The 16,201-nt window shown below is 39.7% G+C and overlaps 1 pseudogene; it reads right to left on the bottom strand.

The window, feature by feature from the left end:
* Nucleotides 1–13,741: 13,741 nt before the first annotated feature.
* On the bottom strand, nucleotides 13,742–13,844 carry LOC139036659 (U2 spliceosomal RNA; annotated as a pseudogene).
* Between the last annotated feature and the right edge of the window lie 2,357 nt (nucleotides 13,845–16,201).

The following is a 16,201-nucleotide window of genomic DNA, read 5'->3' as shown; positions in this document are numbered from 1 at the left end:
TAGATGCCAGCAGCTGTGGGGTAGGCGTCCTGGGGAGGGAGAATGGCAAGTTAGTGTCTAATGGGGATAGAATTTCAGTTTAGGAAGGTGAAAAATTTGGGAGATGGATGATGGTGAGAGTTGCATGACAACGAGAATATACCTAGTGCCACTATAACCATATAGTCAATTATGATTAAAACAGTATGCTTATATTATGTGACTTTACCACAATAAAAATATTTATATATGTATGTGTGTACATATAAATATATATTTATGTATATATACATACACACATATATATATGGGCATATGGGTTGGGAAGATCCTCTGGAGGAGGGCATAGAAACCTACTCCAGTATTCGTGCCAGGAGAATCCCCATGGACAGAGAAGTCTGGCAAGCAATAGGCCATGGGGTCACAGAGTTGAACATGACTGAAGCAACTTAGCACACACATACATATTCCCCCATTCTCCCTCCCCACACTCTGAACCTCCCTCCCCCACCCCCCACCCCCACCAGTAAATAACTGCAGACTTCCCAGTTATTGGCATTTGTCCTCCAGTTTGAACTCTGCTGAGCTACCATATATATATGGGCTTCCCAGGTGATGGTAGTGATAAAGAACCCACCTGTCAATACAGAAGATAGAAGAGATGCGGGTTTGATCCTTGGGTCAGGAAGATCCCCTGGAGGAGGGCATGGCAATCCACTCCAGTATTCTTGCCTGTATATAAGGGACTGAGTCCCAAATGTTTAGTTGAGATTTCCGGTCCATTTGAGGAATATAGAGCTCTGTCACCTAGGAATTTCCTTCTGAATGAACTGGGTGGGGTTTCAGTTACTGGCATTTATCCTCTAGTTTGAACTCCTGATTGGTTCAACATATAGAATATGTGATGCTAAGTCACAAGTATATTCTTGTTTAAACCTGTGATCGATTTCAAGAATACAGAAAAAGACAAGATTTATTAATTCAAAGAACATTTTTGAATTTATGAACTTACTGTGTGCCAGACCCTGTGCTTAGCCCCCAGGGAACAGTGGTGACCAAGGCAGATGAGGCTGTGTCTCTCCTGGGGTTCACAATTCACAGGGGAGATGGGCATCAACAGCCAAATAAACTAGGTGACTTCAGAGTGGACCAACAACTATGAAGGGGGGAGCTAGAAGGAAGGAGAGACACCCAGAAGTGGAGAAAGAGAAAGCTCTCTGCAGAGGGGCCACTTGAGCTGAGATGTGCAGGAAGAGTTAGCCATAAGGAGACCTGAGGAAAATGAGAGTTCCAGGCAGGGGATGAGAAAGTGCAAAGGCCCCGAGTTGGGAGTGAGGTCTGTGTATTCCTGGAGCAGAAGCGAGGGTACTGTGGCTGGAGTGAGGGAAGCGAGAGGGGAGTGTGTGAGGGGGGCAAAAGCAGATCAGACATCTGAGTGAGAGATATGGATTTACCATGGGAACATGTTGAAGGATATGAATTTGAGAGAGCTGTCAAGTCATTTTGATTGTGGAGAAACTGGCTGCCCTGAGCAGAACGGAGAGCAGGAGGCAGCAGGTTCTTGATTTGCCAGGAATCTCAAACCCTCCTAAAGCAGAAGTCCAGGGTAGGGGTGAGCAGAGCAGATGTCAGAGGGGTGACCCCACTTCCGACCTTTACAGAAGTATTCTCTGAGATGAGGCGGGACTGAATCTGGTCTGCCTGCCTTCTGACTGTGTCAGGCTAAGCTCGGGACCACTCCTTCCACCTGCCTAGCCAACCTGTGTATAAGTTCAAAGCCCTGTATGGGAAAAGCCAACACTACGCCGGCCAGGTGGTCAAGGTGAACATAACTAGTGACAAATCATGTTGATCTGATGTACTCCCTGATAAAATGTGGTGAAAAGTGCATTTCACCTCTGGACATTCGTCCCCAAAACCTGTAATCTCAGCCGAAGCATGAGGAAAACACCCTCACTCGCTCACTGAGTTCCTCCGATCCTGTCTAACTCTTTCCGACTCCATGGACTGCAGCTCTTCAGGCAGATGAACCTAAATTGAAGAACAATTATCCAAATACCTGACTCCCAATAAGTTTTTAAATTTTAGTAATTCTAGTGAATGTGAGATGATATTGTTGTTTTTATTGCATTTTCAAATTAACATGCAGTAAAATCAACTGTTATTAGTGTACAATTCAGGGCATCCCTGGTAGCCCAGCTGGTAAAGAATTTGCCTGCAATGCAGGACACTGCAGTTTGATTCCTGGGTTGGGAAGATCCCACTCCAGTATTCTTGGGCTTCCCTGGTGATTCAGACAGTGAAGAATCTGCCTGCAATGCAGGCGACCTGGAGTCAGTCCCTGGGTTGGGAAAATCCCCTGGAGGAGGGCATGGCAACCCACTTCAATATTCTTGCCTGGAGAATCCCAGTGGACAGAGGAACCTGGTGGGCTACAGTCCATGGGGTTGCAAAGAGTTGGACATGAATGAATGATTAAGCACACAGCAGACAATATACAATTCACTGATGTTTATACATATATAGAGAGATTTGTGTAACCACCATCACAATCAGAACAAGAAACAACTTCTGTGTGTGTGTGTGTGTGCTCAGTCATGTCCAACTCTTTGGAACCCCATGGGCTGTAGTCTGCCAGGCTCCTCTGTTCATGGGATTCTTCTGGAGAGAATACTGGAGTGGGTAGTCATTTCCTTCTCCAGGGGGTCTTCCCAATCCAGGAACCAAACCTGCATCCCCTACATTGCAGGCAGATACTTTACCCATTGAGCCATCCTGGAAACCCCATGGAACAACTTCATCACCCCCAGAATATCTCCCTTGTGCTCTTCCTTCAGAGTCACACCCCATCCTCTACCCCTGGCCACCACTGATCTGTCAGTATAGCTCTGTCTTTGTTTAGGGTGCCACATCAAAGGAACCACACAATGTTTAACCTTTTGTCTTTTTTTCATCTGGCATAATGCTTTGGAGATTCATCCAAGTTGATGCATGTATGAAGTTCGTTCCTTTTGGTACTGAGTAGTCTTCCAGAGTGACTGTGCAGCAATCTGTTTATCCATTCACTGTACAGAGCTGCTATGAATATTCATGTATGGGTTTTTATGTGAACTTAAACTTTTATTTCTTTAGGGTGAATGCCCAGGAGTAGAACTGGCAGGTCATATGGCAACTGAACTTCATAAAGTATCAAATTGTTTTTCAGAAATAAACTATTTCACAATGTAAAGTGTATTAATAAAAAATTAACACTGAAATCTTGTGTACAAAAACTTGCTAGTTATAGCATGAAGTCACTTTAGTGACCGAGGACTCAGGATACATACATAGATCAAGCGCAAAGGAGTCAAAGGAGATATGCCCGGACAGACTGAATCAACTTCTTTAGTCATAGTGGTTAAACATCATCACCACTTTCTAAGTGGTAAATCCAGAATGAAATCAGAATATATCACATATTTTAATTTCACATAAATAATATAGTACATCAATTTAATGTGAGTTTAGTTAATACTTTTGCGGTTGTGAAGAACTAAAGAGCCTCCTGATGAAAGTGAAAGAGGAGAGTGAAAAAGTTGTCTTAAAGCTCAACATTCAGAAAACTAAGATCATGGCATCTGGTCCCATCACTTCATGGCAACTAGATGGGGAAACAGTGGACACAGTGGCTGACTTTATTTTTCTGGGCTCCAAAATCACTGCAGATAGTGATTGCAGCCATGAAATTAAAAGATGCTTACTCCTTGGAAGGAAAGACATGACCAACCTAGACAGCATATTAAAAAGCAGAGACATTACTTTGCCAACAAAGGTCTGTCTAGTCAAGGCTATGGTTTTTCCAATAGTCATGTATGGATGTGAGAGTTGGACTGTGAAGAAAGCTGAACACTGAAGACTTGATGCTTTTGAACTGTGGTGTTGGAGAAGACTCTTGAGAGTCCCTTGGACTGCAAGGAGATCCAACCAGTCCATCCCAAAGGAGATCAGTCATGGGTGTTCATTGGAAGGACTGATGCTAAAGCTGAAACTCCAATACTTTGGCCAACTGATGCGAAGACCTGACTCATTGGAAAAGACCCTGATGGTGGGAAAGATTGAAGGTGGGAGGAGAAGGGGATGATAGAAGTTGAGATGGTTGGATGGCATCACTGACTTGATGGACATGGGTTTGGGTGGACTCCGGGAGTTGGTGATGGACAGGGAGGCCTTGCATGCTGCAGTTCATGGGGTCACAAAGAGTTGGAAGCGACTGAGCAACTGAAATGAACTGATATTTCGATATGTACTAGAAATGGATACAAAGAATCTTCAGAGTTCCCACAAAAAGGCACCTGGGGCATGGCAACCGGCTCCAGCATTCTTGCCTGGACAATCCCATGGACAGAGGAGCCTGGAGGATTACAGTCCGTAGGGTCGCACAGAGCTGGACACAACTGAAGCAACTTAGCACACAAGCAGGAAGATTAAGGAAAACTCTGTAGAATACTGTTACTAAATGTAGACTGTCTTCAATATGAAGTGAAGTATAAACAGTAGGAAGCCCATCTGGCAAGCCGAACAATTTAGATTAAGTTTTACCTGTAGTCTAAATTCAATTTTCCTTCAGGCTGCATAACTAAGTCCCAGAAAGGTGAAATCTCTTCAAGCCACTTACCACATTTTCTTTTTAAAGCACAAATTATAATTCCTGTCAGGGAGAAAAAAAAAAATCATGAGTCCAGAAAAGCAAGCCTGGGTTCCTCGCACTGATGTTTTCCTACAAGACACAGAAATATGAGATGACTGGTCATTGTTTCATTCACTATTGATAAATTTGTTATCGCTTCTATGTTCTCAGTAAACTGTTAGAAAGTACCTACAATTTGATTGATAGGCAACATGAAAGTGTGAGCAAGTAGTATTTGGCATCATTCTGCTCCTTCAGGGAACTGGAAGGTGAGCAAAATGAGTAACACCCAACCACATCCTTGCCCAGTGAAGTGTGAACTTATGGAGGATTGTTCCCTATGTATTTTGAGGGGTCAGCTCTCAAATGCATAGTTCTGAGTTAACATTTTTTAAAAATTCTATATAAGTACTATAAGTATAAATAATGAGGAAAAGATGACTCTAATTTTTTAAAAACAAGGCTAGGTATTCAACTTTGTTTTCTTCATAATAAAATATAAAAGAAACTCCAAAGTAAACACTTTAAAATATTAGAATTAACTAGCATAGGTAGATATCATACAAATTGAGATCATTTGCATTTAGAGAATCTAATTTTTCTCCCCTTCATGACAGCAGATTCTATTACATAAAGAATGAGTAAAATAAAGGCCTAGTCTTGGTGGGAATATATTCTATCAATAATACTGATTGGAACTATGCTTGCTATTCAGAAGCCCTCCCAGGAACAGTCAACCTTACACATTATACTTAAGTCTTTAGATCAGGTTACTACAATGAACAAGTTTAAGAGGATCAACAATGACTTTATGAACATGTTATTTTATATAGGCACATACTCTATAATTCTGATATGAAAAGTGATTTGCTTACATCTAGAATCATTTAACTTGTTTTCTTTAAAATATCTATCCAGGAAAATTAGATTGAGGTTTTCCACAGTAAAATCTATTATAAATATCAGAGCTTTTAAAATAATAATTTATCTTGGTCTGTTTTTCAGTAAGAAAAAAGGATCTTCTATATAGTTGTACCCCTTGATTTGAATATGCAATAGAAACATACCTTAATGCTAATACTGGGTCAAGGATCAAAATGCTTAGAGTGAAAAAGATATACTAAACCATATCCTATACATAATTTGAACAAAAATAAGTGAATGTGCTGTATAAGATGTATTAATTATAACCATTCACCAGGAGCTAAGCACAATAAGACAAAAAGGAATCAACTAAAATTTCTACTATAATGCATTCCATTATGATTGAGAAGCATATTTTGCACCATCCCTTTTTAAATATTTAAGTTATTTCTCGAGTCATAATTCCTGGTTTATTCTTATTTATAATGCATATAGCCTACTTGCATAATAATTGTAAGGATGAAGAATGTGTTTACTTCTTTCTCTCCTACCCAAAATCATCTTCCTTCTTTCTCTTGGACTTCTTCTTTCTTTAGGTTCAAACTAACAGATTTAACTAATTTCTTCCTGTGCACTACTTTAATTCAGATTTGAATTCCTTAGATAACTTAGTCTTTAGTGATGAGACTAAAGTTTGTGAAGGATAACCTCTGTTACACAATGTTGAACCAATTGTAGTCTACAAAGTATATATAGACGGTTCTTAAGGGAAGGAGGAAGTAACTAGATACTATCTGGATGGAGGATGAGAGAAAACAAATCAAAAAAGTTCATGCAGGCATAAAGAATACCAGTCAATGATCAGAAGTAGGGACTCAGAATCTGGACCCAGGCAATTTGGACACAAAAGGAGACACTATGAAGGACTAGTGGTTAAGTGTGTAGATTATGAAGTCACAACACATCGATTAGTGTTACCTTTTAGTAACTGTATGATCTTGACCATTAGCTTTCTTATCCATTAAAATAGCAATATTGTCTATCTCATTAGTTTATTATAAGGATAAGGTTAGATGACCTTTTAAAAGCTCTTAGAACAGTATTTGTGTTGGGATTTGTTGTGTGTGTGTGTGTGTGTGTGTGTGTGCACGCTTGGTCACTCAGTCATGTCCAACTCTTTGCAGCCCCATGCGGAGCAAAGGAGGAGCTCCCCTTTGCTCCTGCCAGGTTCCTCTATCCATGGAATTTTCCAGGCAAGAATACTAGAGCAGGTTGTCATTTCCTAGTGCAGGTCATCTTCTTGATACAGGGATCAAATATGTGTTGCTTGTGTCTCCTGCACTGACAGGCAGATTCGTACCGCTGAGCTCCCTGGGAAGCACATCCTAAGCCATCCCATTTGATGGGCTTGCTCAAATGGGGAAGAATCTGCCTGCAGTGCAGGAGACATGGGTTCAGTCCCTGGGTTGGGAAGATCCCCTGGAGGCGGGTATGGCAACCAACTCCAGTATTCTCGCCTTGAGAATCCCCATGGACAGAGGACCTGGTGGACTACAGTCCATGGGTCGCAAACAGTTGGACATAACTGAGCGACTAAGCATACAAGTCGCTTATAGCAGCCAACAATTAGTTAAGAGTAATAGCCATGTGAAGGCAGACAAGAACTGACCCATTAAGTAGGAAAACTGATCTTAGGATTATTTTCTGCACCTTTTAATAAAATCTAGTTGACTGGAACATTCCCTCTACATGTCCATTGAAATACACTACCATTTCCATGTCATTGTTGATTATGCTTTCCTCTGGACCCAAGACTTTGAAATATCAATACTTACTTTGAAATATCAATACTTTGATAACACTAAAACTTATCTCTCCAGCTCTGGTATTATATAAGCCTCCATCCTGCTAGCTGATTGCTCTAGAGTCTTGTTTTCCTTGCTGATGTTAAAGAAGCAAGACTACATAAATCCCAAGGCTGCAAGGAAAGGAAGTCTGCCAACAATCTGAGTGAGCTTGGAAGCTGATCCTTCCCCAATCAAACTGCCAGATGAGAACCCAGATGGCTGATAGCTTGCTTCCAGGCTTGTAGAGAATCCAGCTAAGCCACAGTCAGACTCCAACCCCATAGAAGCTGTGAAATAATAAACTTGTGTTATTTTAAGTCACTAAGTTTGTGATGATTTGTGATGCAGTATAGAAAATAAATACAGCTATCCAACAGCCATTTTCTCATACATTCATCCTGTCCAAAATAGAGTGTTGATCCCTTTGCCATTTAAAATGACATCTCTTCTAATGTTCCATATCTAAGGTAATGGCCCAGTCATTCACTCAGCTTATCAGGTAAACCTCTTATAAGTATTTTTGATGCCTTTGGTCCTCGCAGACTCTAAATCCTATCAGCATTAATTATGTCCAGAGTAGGAGTACTACTTCTTATAATCATTTGGTTCCATCCATCAGGAATTCTTGCCTGGGCTGCTGCAATAAACCGTTTTCTTCCATTCTTAACCCTCTAGAGTCTATTTCCACACCCAGACAGAGAAGTTCCTTAACAGGTAAACAACCTATCCCTGTTTAAGCCTTCCAAACATACCTATGACACTGGAACAAATCCCAAAGTATTTATATAGCTTGTGGTCCCAAAATGAATAACTCTCATCCCCTAGTCTGCCTTTCCTTCCTTCATCCAATTTTCTCCAGACACACTGACCTTGCCAGTTCTTGAGCATTCCATGCAAATTCCTTACCATGGTCCTTTAACTGTCCTTTCTGCCTGAGATGAATTTTACCTTAAACTTGCTTTCTTTTTTATTCATACTTCTTCTCACATGTTATCTGCTCACCCAGGCCTTTTATGAATAACTTCTCTAATGATATAAAACTACAGGACCTGATTTGGGTTTTTTAAACTATCACTTAGTAAAACTATCATTATCATTTGCTTACCTCTCTGTATTATCTCTTCTCAGTAGAGTATCAGTTATGTTCATACAATGCTAGGTAACTTGTTGGCTTTGTCCATTTCTGTATCCGAGAACACTACATGGCACAAAGTAAGCAGTTGATGAATTGGGCATAAAATTGCAGTTGAAACCATTTTGGAATCCTTTCAGAAAAGACATTCTGCCACAGTGTTTTAGGAGTCAGGTTATCTCAGACAAAAGCGCAAGAGTACATTTCATATTTGCAATGAATCTTTATTGCTAACTAATCATAGGACAACATTCTGTCTCCACTTTTTTGTATTCTGTTTTCAGAAATTAGGTATGTGAGTGATCTTTATGAAGTGATGAGTTTTCCAGACTGCAGTTCTTGACTTCTCCGCCAGCTATATATCCACAACCATTTTTTTTACTCTCTATTGTGTTATCTAATACAAAGAAATAAAAAATAGTGTGACAGAAAAATAAAATAACTTATTCCCCATGTACGTTAACAGTGAGTGTAAAAGTCATGTCTGTAATGTTATCCGACAAGAGGCCAGAGACTATTCACAGGAGATCTGCTTGGGGTAACTCAATCCATCATACTGCCATTGTTCGACAGTCACAGGCAAGAAATACCTTGGAACTGCAAATGAATCTTCTCACTAACAATTCATAGCAATCTGCAGAATGTTGGATTTGGCACATTTTCCTCACATATGTTCCATATGTTCCAATAAAAGGAAGCTACTTTTTATGCTGTTCATATTTTGTACAAGATGATATTTGCTAACAGACTGGCATAATGTATTGATGAGTTGAATCAAATAATTCTCCCCCACCCTTGTCTGAGCCAGTGCTTTGCTGTTAGAGGAATGGGTCACTTAGATGATTGATAACAGAATCCACAACCTTTCGCCTCCAGGTCACCAGTTTGAACCCAGCCTAGTTGAGCAACGAGAAACATTTGTTTCCATAGGCAGCTAGTCAGAGATTTGCATGAGGTGAACGGGTACTCTCCGTTTGCTTACTGGGCCTGAAATAATAGTTACTCTTAATCAGAAATATATTCTGCTGTGAGTAAATGCCTAGATTGTCATTACACTAGTATCCTTTTCTCAAGACACTATAAGTTAATATTTAATAGTTGATATTCAGTTTCTGACTAGAATTTTACTCTTTGAGATAAGTTTACATTAGTGTTTTTAATGTTCTCAGCGTTAAATAATTTTTACTTTAGACTTTAATAATTAAAACTAAAATGTATTACTGTAACAAATCAGATATGCATGTATTAATTAAGGTTTTGCCTTAGAGTTATTTTCACTTCTCAGAAGTTGGTATGTCACCTTTTGAAAAATTTAAATAGCTTTAACAATATTTTAAGTTAGTATAATAATGAATGAATTTAGAAGTAAACTCACAGAATGTTTTTCTTTAGACATTTTAAGATAAGGGAGGTTACATTTTCCTCTATTAGATGGATGATCCAATGGATGAGTTAGAAGTGAGTTAGGCTAATTGGGCCCTCCTTTTTCCTAGAAGCTGTCAAAATATATATAATGGGAAATAAGTTATTTTCACTTTTTAAAAAATATATATCTTTTAAAAAGATAATTTTAAAATATATTCTATAAAACTGATACATGGGGACTGACCCCAGACACCAAGGGGTGATAAAACATCTGACTAATAATTATCTACACCAAAGATGAAACATTTTTAGCACATTATGTAAATACTTCCCAAATGAGTGGTCCTTTACTTTGGTTTCTTAAGCCTCACAGTTAACATTTAACTATATAAGGGAAGCTTCAGAGTCCTCTCCTGGCCCCATAATCCAACTAAGATCCCTGACTAAAGAGGAAACTTTAGAGTAACAGGCTGTCACTCCAGAGAGACTAGCTCAATCTGATGGCATATAAAAGGAGTTACCAGTGCCTTAACAGTCATCTCTTTCTTTCCTTTTCCATTTTAAACATTTTGTTTTGTTTTGGGGTGTAGACAATTAACAATGCTATGATAGTTTCAGGTGAACTGCAAAGGGACTCAGTCATACATGTGCACGTATCCATTCTCCCCCAAACTGCTGCATCACATTAAGTAGAGTTCTTTGGGCTACACAGCAGGTCCTTGCTGGTGATTCATTTTAAATATACCAGTGTGTACATGTTATCTCAGACTCCCTAACTATCTATTCCTTCCCCACAACCCTTTCCCCCTGAGAACTGTAAGTTCATTTTCTCTAAGTCCTAACACTCATTTCTTGGCAGTACAATAGGGGAAGATGTATTAGCAGGTCCCAGAAAAAGCAACAGTACTTCAGGCTGGGTACAGATCATGGTGCTTTAGACTTTTCCTGGGGTGGCTGGCTGTTAAGGGCTGTCTTCTGCCAGGGTTAACTCTGCAGTTCCACCATTGCTGTGAGTGATCAGACAAAATCTGAGGTCCAAGTGGAATTATCAGTATTAAAGGTGCCTGGATATGGAGGGATGAGCGCCAATCCCTAAAACACATCAGTGATGACCAGGTACCCATGTTGGATTTAACAGAGACGTTAAGGAAGCTATTCTAAATATGTTTAAGGCAGAAAAATAAAACGTTTATTTCATTGTAATAATGAGTAAATAATGGACGTGAATTTGGTCAAACTCCAGGAGATAGTGAGGGACAGGGAGGGCTGGTGTGCTGTAGTCCATAGGGTCACAAAGAGCTGGACATGACTTAGTGTCTGAACAACGACGACAACAATAACGAGTAAGTAGAAAGAGAATACATCAGAGAAGTGAAAACAATTTAAAAAATGCTAAAGTTTAACTGAAAAGTTCAATAATTTAAATGAAAAATTGCTGGAGATTATGGAAGAAATTGTTGAAGAATGTGAAGACTGATTAATAGAAATTGTGCAAAAGGAAGAGTAAAGAAACTGAAAAATAATGATCAGAGTTGCAGTGACCTATGGGACAATATCAAACAATATAATAATTGGACTCTCTGAAGCAAAGTGGAAGGAGACTTGTACAGTAAAATATTTACGGCAAATGGAAAACATTTCACAAGTTTTTGGGAGAAGAATGTAAGCTTAATGATTTAAGAAGAACAACAACCCCTAAGAAATGTAAATATAAAAGAAACCATGGACTTTTGTTGCATTTTGTCAGGATTTTTCTATGAAAAATACATATAACAATAACTATATATATATATACACACAAACACACACACATATACATATATATGTTATTTATAAGAGTCTCCTTTGTTTGCAGCATAGGGAGTCCCTGCACTTACCATCCCCTGGGGAAGGAAATGGCAACCCACTCCAGTATTCTTGCCTGGAGAATCCCATGCGCAGAGGATCCTGGCAAGCTATAGTCCATGGGGTCGCAAAGAGTTGGACATGACTGAGTGACTATCACTCACTCATCCTTACTATGGGCTTCTCAGGTGGCGCTAATGGTAAAGAACCTGCCTGCCAATGTAGGAGATGTAAGAGACCTGGGTTCAATCCCTGGGTCAGGAAGATCCCCTCGAGGAGGGCACAACCACCCACTCCAGTATTCTTGCCTGCCGAGTCCTATGGCCAGAGGAGCCTGCAGGCTCAAGTCCATAGGGTCTGAAAGAGTCAGACATGACTGAAGTGACTTAGCATGCATGCACACAGTTACTATTATGGTTAAGATGATCATTAGAGCTATTTTAAAATACTGTTTGTCCATCCTGGCACACAGTAGGGTAACCGTTACAGTTAAGTATAGACACGTGACTTGCTTTTCCTAAAAATGTAAGTGAAAGTAATGTGTTAAGACCATGATTATGGAAGCAGACCCCCTCCCACCAACTTGCACTGGGCACATGTTGTAAACAAGAAATCAGAAATCTTTTTATATTAAGTACCTGGCATTTGGGCTTCCCTGGTGGCTCAGCAGTAAAGAACCCACCTGCAATGCAAGAGATGCAAATTCAATCCCTGGGTCTGAAAGATACCCTGCAGAAGGAAGTGGCAACCCACTCCAGTATTCTTGACTGGGAAATCCCATGGACAGAGGAGCCTGGTGGGCTACAGTCCACAGGGTCGCAAAGAGTCAGACATGACTTAAGGGACTAAACCAGCACCACCACCGCTTGTTGTTTAGGAGCTACCGATGCTTTCGAATTGTGGTGCTGGAAAAGACTCATGAGAGTCCTGTGGACAGCAAGGAGATCAAACCAGCCAACCCTAAAGGAAACCAACCCTGAATATTCATTGGAAGGACTGATGCTGACTCTCCAATACTTTGACCACCTGATGGAAAGAGCCCACTCATTAGAGAAGACCCTGATGCTGGGAAAGATTGAGGGCAGGAGGAGAAGGAGGCAACAGAGGACGAGCTGGTTGAATAGCATCACCAACTCCACGGACATGAGTTTGAGCAAACTCCAGGACACAGTGAAGGACAGGGAAGACTGGTGTGCTGCAGTCCATGTGGTCACAAAGAATCGGGCATGACTTAGTGACTAAACATCACCAGGAAATAACCGACTATTCTGTCTGACACAAAGGCCTTTCACAGACATACCACTGATGTCATATGTTGTTTCTGAGGATGAAAAGCCTGAGGAGGACTACAATACATGGCATCAGAAAGAATTCAGGCAGGACTTTTCCAGCATTCCAGTGGTTGAGACTCCACCTTCCAGTGTTGGAGATGTGGATTTAATCCCTGGTTGCAGAGCTAAAATGCTGTAACCCTGCAGCACAGCCATAAAGTAAAAAGAAAAAAAAAAAAAATTCAGGCAAATCAAAAGACGGGTGAGTTAGAGAGAGCTCTATGCACAGGTAATTACATAAATTATTAGGAGGGAGAGTAACTGAGAAAAGTTGCCCTTCACTGCCAGGCAACTGAGAAAAAAAGACATGGGAATGATTCTTCAGGGAGATTTTTAAAGATACAAAAATATTATGTGGCATCCAACATATGACCTGTGTTTTTCTGAAATCTCCCCTTTTAATAGGTCTTTAGTAAAATCTTTTTCACTAACTGCTTCACTGTGGAGTGTATTTTCTTTGGGAGACTAGAAAAAAAATTCTATGTTATTATAGGGAGAAACCAGAAACAACCAATGGGAGACAGTCAACATAACTTTTCCCGGAAAATCAAAAGTATATTTTATGTGGCCAGAAAAATATACAGCCTTTGTTGTAATGAATATTTCAGTTCAGTCGCTCAGTCGTGTCCGACTCTTTGCGACCCCATGAATTGCAGCACGCCAGGCCTCCCTGTCCATCACAAACTCCTGAAGTCTACTCAAACTCATGCCCATCGAGTCGGTGATATATTGTCCTCAGATAGAGGACGTATCAGATATTAAACTGATAAGAACAGATACTACACTTGATCTTAGCCAAAAGGCCGAGAAGCGATTAATATTTAGGTATGTATAAATATTACAAATGCTAAACGTTGATCTAGCCAACAGTTATGAATATGTGCATTGGAAATACAGGAAGAGGGAAAGTATTTGTGATAGGAGGGGAGGAGGCAAAGAGAAGAAAAACCTCATCCAAGGAAGTCAATAGATATCTGTAACTGAAAATCAGTGAGTATCAGCATGTGCATGTTCTTTAGAAATATGAGCTAAAGACTAGAACAATGAATTAAGTGACTGGAAGTGCTGTCTCTAGGTAATGGCATTTGAGAGTAAAGAGGAGAAGTATATGAAAGAATCAATTGTTTTTCAAGAAAGTATAGCTATCTGACAAAAACTAAATGCATAAGTAAAATTATTGTTGTTGTTAGTTGCTAAGTCATGTTCAACTCTTTTGTGACCCCATGGACTGCCAGGCTCCTCTGTCACTGGGATGTCCCAGGCAAGAATACTGGAGCAGGTTGCCATTCCCTTCTCCAGGGGATCTTCCTGATTCAGGGATTGAACCCATGTCTCCTGCATTGGCAGGTACCACCTGGGAAGCCCTATCAGAGCAGAGAGCAATGCATATTACTCAGAAAAGACTTGAAATGATCAAGAAAATCATTACTTATTATTATAATAAACTCATATTATTGTGACAAACATAAAAATGCTATACTAATCTATTTCATTGAAGGTCTTCTGATCAACCAGTCAGATAAAGCAAATAATCAAGGAAGAAAATGAACAAATGCAAGCCTTTTTTTCCCCTTCTTTTTCCCCTTTCCCTCCTATTCCTTCCACCTTCCCTCCTTATTTCCTTTTTGTAAAAGCAGTGAAGGAAAGGTAATCCTTAGTAAGTGAAAAAAATTCTCCCCAGGAAACAGTTGTTTCAGGCTCAGGATTCAGGACAGAATCAATCTTAACTGAGGAACAGGCGGAGGGAAACAGGGCTTAGCTGGCATTTTGTTGGATGGTTGTGACCTCCAGGGCTTACCATTCTTGTTGATGTTGCTTTTGACTTGTAGTTTTCTAATGTTTCCCACTAAATCGATTATTGCCTTTAGAAGTAATTTCATGGCTTTTGGAGTACTATAGCTTTATCTTTCTAACTTTCATGGTGCTGTGAAAGATTGGTCTCATTTCTTGTTAATTCTGATTCTTCTTTGAGGTTATTCTTTCGTTCTCCAAGGGAATCATCAGGTATGGTTTTATTAGTCTTACACATCATGCCACCTCTGGGGAATTTGTGCTGACTAATTTATCTTCCCTGACAACTGCTGAAACAAATGGTAGCCAGAGCACTTGTTTTATGTTTGTGCACTTCTTTTATTGCTTGCCACCTTCCCTGGCAGTGAGCAGTCATAAACACCAAATAGACAAGGATTTTCTTTTTCCAATATTACATGTAATGGTCACTCTTAAATCATTATAGTTGTAAAACTTTTTAAAAGACTAGTTTAACTCTACATTTTTTATCTGACATATTCATATCTTCTTGTACACGGCAGCAAAGGATAATGCGAAAAAACTGCTCACTAGTATTAGAGTCTAGACTCTGGTCTCAGCCCTATATAGGACCTCACAAAATTTAAGTCCTCCAAGCATCAGTTTTATCATCTATAAAATATAGGAACCTATGCCTGAATTTGGCTGAAGTTTAAAGAGACTGTATTTCTACTAAGAAATAGTATCTTCCAATTGTCAAATCTCTAAACAGCACCGAGTTCTCTCAAGAGCATATTTTATGTTCCATTAATTAAAATGTATCCAGAAGACAATGCCCAAATGTCTCAGTTTTTTTAAACATGTGTCTTATTATGAAACGCTCTTTTACACATACACAATTAACAGTGGACTGTAGATCCCCTGGAGAAGGAAATGGCAACCTGCTCCCGTATTCTTGCCTGGGAAATCCCGTGGACAGAGGAGACTGGTGGCTACAGTCCATGAGTTCAGACACAACTTAGTTAAAAGTGACTGCAAAGTTTGGAACAATGTCTTAGAGCAACTATTAGAGTAATAGATACTCTATTTTGGATTTTACCTTCAAAATCCGGCCTTCAGAGTCTAAAATATTTACTATCTGGACCTTATCAGGAAAAGTTTTTCAAACCCTAGAATTAAAGAAACAAATGGGAGAGAAAGAACAAATCCTTCTTACAGAAGAATTCCAAAGATTAAATATACAAGTGTGAGAAACAGAACATCACCATTAGATTACAGCAGTAACAACTGCTGCAGACAAGATATGCTGATGTTAAAATTAGTGGACAAAACTTCGAGGAGAAACAGGATAGTTGCATAGTGTCAAAGTATCCCCTCAAAAAAAATGTATTAATTATTACAGTCATTTAAACACCTACACAAA

Source organism: Odocoileus virginianus, chromosome 1 (genome assembly GCF_023699985.2).
Source record: "Odocoileus virginianus isolate 20LAN1187 ecotype Illinois chromosome 1, Ovbor_1.2, whole genome shotgun sequence".
Taxonomy (NCBI): Eukaryota; Metazoa; Chordata; class Mammalia; order Artiodactyla; family Cervidae; genus Odocoileus; species Odocoileus virginianus.
Note: the sequence above shows the minus strand (reverse complement) of the source record. Positions and strands in the feature narration are given on the sequence as shown.